Genomic DNA, 7111 nt, shown 5'->3' with positions numbered 1-7111 from the left:
CACTGGGGTGGGATGGGACGCTAATCTCGGACTGCACACGTCCACCCGTCTGCCACCTGCCAGGGTCTCCTTCCCGATCCAGCTCAGGACAGGCTGGCGGCACTCACTTGATGTAGTAGCCAGCAGATTCTAGGTAGGACGCAAGCTCGTTGGTCAGACCACATCACCAGGGCAGGGTGATTCTTGTCTCTGTGCACCAGTTCTTCCATCACCCACATGTAGTGATGCATAGACACGTTGTTGAAGAGCTGCCGGGGGCCAGGAGGGAAGGGACAGAGGCATGGTGTGGCCCGTGGGCTGGCCAGACGGAGCAGGTGCACAGCAGGGACTCATGGCAGCACCAGGCCCACAGCGGGACACTCATCAATAACCACAATCCCATACCGGTCACACATCTGTAGCTTCTCTGTGTAGGGATAGTGGCTAGTGCAGAAGGCATTGGTGCCAAGCCAGCAAAGCAGGTTGAAGTCCTTCACCAGCAGCAGACAGTCGAAGTCCTTCACCAGCAGCAGACAGTCGAAGTCCTTCCCTCGGATCTAGAGGACAGCAGAGTTAGTGACCCCTGTCCCTGTCAAAGCTGCACTTCCTCCAATGGCAGGACTCTGGAGAGCCACACCAGGAGCCCCCTCTCCAGCCCAAGCACCAGCTCCACAGTGGGGTGGTTTGCAGCTCATTGCCCTGAGCTGCCCTCAGCTATAGCACACAGGGAAGGCAAAAGTGGAAGGTGACCAGAAGCAGCCCCTACGAGGACCCAGGAGCCCCAGTGCACGTCTACATCCTCATGCTTGTTGACACTGTGGAAATAGAAAGGTTTCCCATGGATGAGGAACTGGCTCTCGGTGACAGCCACAGTGAGGATCGCCACAGGGAGTGTGTAGAAGTCAGAAAAAGGCCTCAGTGATGTCTGTGCAGTCAGCCACAGCTACGATAGCTAAAGCGCCAGGTGTGAGCACCCCGACAGCCTGAGCCCCATCTGGCCTGCCCTACCCTGCAGCAGGAAGACCCCCAGTGCACCCTAGCAGCCGCCTTGGGGCCTGCAGAGAAGCAGCAATCAGAGGCTCTGCCCTTTCCTGGCTGACCCTGGGACCTGCCCTTCAAAATCGGGCCTTTTCCTTGATCAGACAAGGTGGCTCATGCCTGGAATCCCCAGGAGGATCACTTGAGCCCAGGAGTTCAAGACCAGCCTGGGCAACAGAGTGAGACCCCAACTCTATAAAAAAGATTTCGTTTTGAGACAGTCTTACTCTGTCGCCCAGGATGAAGTGCAGTGGCGTGATCTCAACTCACCATAGCCTCTGCCTCCCAGGTTCAAGCAATGCTTCTGCCTCAGCCTCCTGAGTAGCTGGGATTACAGATGCCCAGCAAATCTGCATATTTTAGTAGAGACAGTGTTTCACCATGTTGGCCAGGCTGGTCTCAAACTCTTGGCCTCAACTGATCTGCCCACTTCAGCCTCCCAAAGCGCTGGGATTACAGGCGTTAGCCACCATGCCCGGTCTACAGATAAAATTGTTTTAATTAGCCAGGCATGGCAGCATGTGCCTACAGTCCCAGTTACTCAGGAGGCCAAGGTAGGAGGACTGCTGCTGCCTGGGAGCTCAAGGCTGCAGTGAGCTGTGATCAGGCCAATGCACTATAACCTGGGTGACAAGAGTGAGATCACCTCAAAAAAAAAAAAAAAAAAACCCTTTGGGCCTCCCGCCAAAAGTGGGAAACATCAGAGAGCTCAGAGGACCGCGCCTGCCCGTTCACCTGTCACGGGCCTCTGCTGAAACCAGGACTACCAGAGCAGGCAAAAGACCTCCCTTAAGCAAGTCCCGAACCACCATTACCTCCCACGAGTACAGGTAGGCGGGGCGTTTCTGCATCCGGTCCGGCCACCAGAGGTTGGCACCCGGCACCTTCAGCTGGCCCTGGGTCGCGGCCACGTTGTCCACGACTTTGTTTTCTGCATCCAAAAGATGCACTTCCAACTCGAACTAGTTACTGCACTTGACGGAGATCTAGTAATTCACCAGCCCTGCAGGAGGCAAGAGAGACCAGGGCTTAGGGAGGGACATGACCTGGGTCACACAAATGGGAATGCCCCACAGCAGCCACTCCCAGGCAGCCATTTGCTTCTGGTTTTTTTTTTTGTTTTTTTTTTTTTTGAGACAGAGTCTCACTCTGTCACCCAGGCTGGACTGTAGTGCCATGATCTCGGCTCACTGCAACCTCCACCTCTGGAGTTTAGTTGATTCTCCTGTGCCAGCCTCCTGAGTACCCAGGATTCTAGACATGCACAACCACCCCTGGTGAGTTTTTGTATTTTTAGTAGAGACAGGTTTTGCCATGTTGGCCAGGCTGGTCTCGAACTCCTGACCTTACATGATCCACCTGCCTGAGCCTCCCAAGGTGCTGGGATTACAGGCATGAGTCACTGCGCCTGGCACGCTTTTTTTAATTTAAAAAAACATTTTTTTTGGGCCAGGTGTGGTAGCTCACGCCTATAATCCCAGTACTTTGGGAGGCTGAGAGGGGTGGATCTCCTGAGATCAGGAGTTCAAGACCAGCCTGGTCAATACGGTGAAACCCCATCTCTACTAAAAATACAAAAATTAGCCGGGCGTGGTGGCACATGCCTGTAATCCCAGCTACTTGGGAGGCTGAGGCAGGAGAAAAGCTTGCACCTTGGAGGTGGAGGTTGCAGTGAGCCAAGATCGTGCCACTGCACCACTCCATCCTGGGTGACAAGAGCAAGATTTTGTCTCAAAAAAAAAAAAAAGAAAAAAAATTTTTTTTTTCACCCAGGCACAGTGGTCACACCTGTAATCCCAACACACCAACACAGAGAGGCTGAGGTGGGAGGATTGCTTGAGTCCAGTAGTTCAAGACCAGCCTGGGGAACACAGGGAAACCACATCTTCCCTAAAAATAACAAAAATTAGCTGGGCGTGGTGGCATGTGCCTGCAGTCCCAGCAGCCCCAGGTACTTGGGAGGCTGAAGTGGGAGAACTGCTTGAGCCAGGAGACTGGGGCTGCAGTGAGCTACGATCTTCAGGCAGAGTAGGTAGTCAAGGAAGCAACCGTGTCCTTCAGACGTACCAACCACAGCACTGAGACGTGTGATGTGTAAACAAGCATGTACAGCTACAGCCCATGTGCAGCCAGAGAACGACCCAGAACGTGCTTAGAGTAACACCTCTTCCAGCCCCTTAGGAATTCATCATGGAAGACTCCTAGAAAGGGAATTACCCCAATAATAACCAGCGCTCTCTCATGCTTACGAGCAGCCTGCCCTGAATTCTCTCTCTCAGGGTAAATGGTGTATTTTGCACTTCACTGTTTTTTGAGATGGGGTCTCGCTCTGTCACCCAGGCTGTCTCAGCCTCCCGAGTACCTGGGATTATATAATTGAGTGTTGCAATGTCAGCTCACTGCAACCTCCACCTCCTGGGTTCAAGCAGTTCTCCCATCTCAGCCTCCCTAGTAGCTGGGATTACAGGCACACGCCACCACACCCAGCTAATGCTGTCCAGGTTGGTTTGAACTCCTGAGCGCAAGTGATCCACCCGCCTCGGCCTCCCAAAATGCTGGGATTACAGGCATGAGCTTCTGTGCCCAGGTTATTCTGCACTTAACTTGCAAAATACTTTTCCCTTTACAATAAATTGCTCTATGTTGCATCATCTTTGCTGTGTGATTCTCATTGAAATTCTTTTTTATTTATTTTAATTATTTATTCTTTTTGAGACAGGGTCTTACTATGTTGCCCAGGCTGGTCTTGAACTTTTGAGCTCAAGCGGTCCAGCCACCGTGGCCTCCCAAAGTGCTAGGATGACAGGCATTAGCCGCCACACCCAGCCTAAATTCTTTGAAACTTACAACTGCGGCCCCACAACAGCTGTCAATCATCACACCACTGCCATCCAGCCTGGGCAACAGTGCAGGGCCTCCTCTCACAAAAGGAAAAAGATATATTTAAAACAATTTTTTTTTTAATTTTTCTTAAAGAAAGGGTATCCCAGCCATGCATGGTGGCTCATACCTGTAATCCCTGCACTTTGGGAGGCCGAGGTGGGTGGATCATCTGAGGTCAGGAGTTCAAGACCAACCAGGCCAACATGGTGAAACTCCATCTCTACTAAAAAACATTAAAAAGTTAGCTGGATGTGGTGGAAGATGCCTGTAATCCCAGCTACTCAGGAAGCTGAGGCAGGAGAATCACTTGAACTTGGGAGGCGGAGGTTGCAGTGAGCCCAAGATTGCACCAGTGCCCTCCAGTCTGGACTCCTACAGAGTGAGACTCCAGCTCAAAAACAAATAAAAATTAAAAAGACAGGGTCTCCCTCTGTTGCCCAGACCAGAGTGCAGTGATGCAGTCACAGCTCACTGCACCCTTGACCTCCCAGGCTCAACTGATTCTCCTGCCTCAGCAGCTGGGACTACTGGCACGCATCACCATGCCTGGCAAATTTTTTAATTTTTTGTGGTGATGGTCTCGCTATGTTGCCCAGGCTGGTCTTGAACTCTTGACCTGAAGTGATCCTCCTACCAAGTCCTCCTTACAAAGAGCTAGGATGACAGATGTGAGCCACCGCACCCAGCCCCCCAAAGCTGCCTGTTCCTTGAACACGATGTGTATCAAGGGGAGCTAGAGTGAGAGCAGCACCGTGGGGAAGGGACAGGACTGCCACCCTGAGCTATGTGACCTTAGGCCAGACCCTCTTCTCCAAGAGAGATCAACCACATGAGTGATCTCGGGAGCCCGTGCCCGCTCAGACAGCCTGGATTTTAGTGCCCGCTGAGACAGCCTGCATTTTAGCTTTGTAGGTGGATGGGAACCTGTGAGGATTTAGAGATGCTGAAAGAACCTTTTTCCTGGGAGAGCTTTCCAAACAGGGAACAAACAGAGCCACCCCGGGCCCTGCTGAGGGAGGATCCCACCAGAAGCCCTCACCACTATCTTGCTCCACGCCGGTGGTGATGGTGATGTCATCGATGCAGATGCAGGTAGTTGGTGTTGTGTATACAACCACAGACCGCTCCAGTCTCATGTAGTTGAAGAAGTCAGTCTGTGTTCTGGACAAAGTAACCCTTGGGATACCTAAGGCAGAGGACTGTGGTTCGCTGGGCCCTTGCCATGGGTCTTTTGACCTCAGCTCACATGCCTTCCCAGATAACTTGCTGATGACAGGTCAACTGCCAGGACGGTTTGTGCACCTGGGCCAGTGGGGCCAGGAGATCCTCGTTGGAGCGGATGGGACCCAGTATCTCCTGAGGCACGGGTGAACCCAGGGGCACATCCCAGCCTGAGGCAAGAAGGTTCAGACCTGTGACTAAGATGCAAATGACCCACTGCCTGTCACAGGGAGGAAGGCTGGTTAGGGGGATGGGTGGGCTTTGCTTAGGACACTGTGAGTGACGCACACGCTGGCACCCAGCCCTCTCCTCTCTTCCTCCTGTACTGAATGCCACGGTCGGAAAAAGAGGATATTGGCTGGGCATGGTGGTTCACACCTGTAATTCCAGCACTTTGAGAGGCGGAGGCAGGCAGATCACAAGGACAGGAGTTCGAGACCAGCCTGACCAGTATGGTGAAACCCCATCTCTACCAAAAATACAAAAATTACCGGGTGTGGTGGCGGGCACCTGTAGTCCCAGCTACTCGGGAGGCTGAGACAGGAGAATCGCTTGAACCCAGGAGGTGGAGGCTGCACTGAGCCAAGATCATGCCGTTGCACTCCAGCCTGGGTGACAGAGCGAGACTCCATCTCAAAAAAAAAAGAAGAAGAAAAAAAAAGGATGTAGACCAGGCAAAAGCGGACCAGACCTCACTGGATCCCACTTCTCTGCTGACCACATCCAAGTCAGGAGGGGAACAGGAGTGGCGTCCTCAGCCTGATGTCACATTCTGTCCTCTATCCGAACCTTGAAAACCAAGGCACCTTCCTACCTGCGCAGAGCTGACCTCAGAATGTCTAAACTGTCCCGTCCTCCCGATCCCAGACTCAGCTCTGGGCAGCGCCTGCGGCTCAGGCCTGACGAGTGTCTGCTGGCTCACCACTGTAATCAGAGCTGCAGGACATCAACGTGGGAGGATGGCTTCAGGCCAGGAGTTCCAGACCAGCCTGGTTAACATGGTCAGACCCAGTATCTTAAAACACAAAACAAAACAAAAAACTTAACTGTGTTTTTGTTTTGAAATGGAGTCTGCCTTTGTCGCCCAGGCTGGACTGCAGTGGCCTGATCTCGGCTCACTGCAACCTCCGCCTCCCTGGTTCAAGCAATTCTCCTGCCTCAGCCTCCCAAGTAGCTGGGATTACAGGCGCTCACCACCACACCCGGCTAATTTTTGTATTTTTAGTAGAGACGGGGTTTCACCACATTGGCCAGGCTGGTCGTTAAGTCCCGGCCTCAGGTGATTGGCCCACTTCGGCCTCCCACAGTGCTGGGATTACAGGCGTGAGCCACGGAGCCAGACCAAGTTTTGTTTTTGTTTTTATTTTAATTAGCCAGGCATGGTGGCCCCAGCTAACTTGGAAGGCTGGGGCGGGAGTATTGCTTGAGCTCGGGAAGTCAGGATTGCGCCACTCCGCTCCAACCTGGGCGGCAGGGCCAAACTCAGTCTCAAAAACGTTTCAAAAATTAGAAATAAAGATTAGAAAGGACACTGGCCGGGCTCAGCCTTCGCCTCCCGACGGGGGGCAACAGCAGCGCTTCCTCCTCCTCCCGCCTCCTCCGCCCGGGCCCTCCCGGGTCCCCTTAGTACTCCCGTACTCCAACCCGGCGCCCCCAAGCCCCTTGACCTTTAACCTCCTCCGGGCCCCCACCTCCGGGACGCTCAGGTGAAGGAGACTGCGGGGCGCCGGGGCTCACCCCATTCCCACCGCCGGGCTTCCGGGCGCCTCCTGGCCCTGCCCTGAGCCCGCGCCTCCCGCAACGGTCGCCAGTACCTCTGCTCCTCGAAGTCCCTGTATCCGCTGTCGGAGAAGTCGGCGCGGAAGCTCCAGAGGCCGTCCAGCTCCTGGCGCTCCTGCGACGGTCTCCTCCAGGGGTACAGCATCCCGCCCGGCAGCTCCAGCAGCGCAGCCACACAACAGCTGCCAAGAGCCTCCCCGGCCACACCCGC

General features: G+C 53.9%; 1 pseudogene; it reads right to left on the bottom strand.

The window, feature by feature from the left end:
• Positions 1–104: 104 nt before the first annotated feature.
• Positions 105–7045, bottom strand: LOC113222427 (annotated as a pseudogene).
• Between the last annotated feature and the right edge of the window lie 66 nt (positions 7046–7111).

This window comes from Piliocolobus tephrosceles, unplaced genomic scaffold (assembly GCF_002776525.5).
Source record: "Piliocolobus tephrosceles isolate RC106 unplaced genomic scaffold, ASM277652v3 unscaffolded_31072, whole genome shotgun sequence".
Classification (NCBI taxonomy): Eukaryota; Metazoa; Chordata; class Mammalia; order Primates; family Cercopithecidae; genus Piliocolobus; species Piliocolobus tephrosceles.
This window is presented reverse-complemented; position numbering and strand designations above follow the sequence as displayed.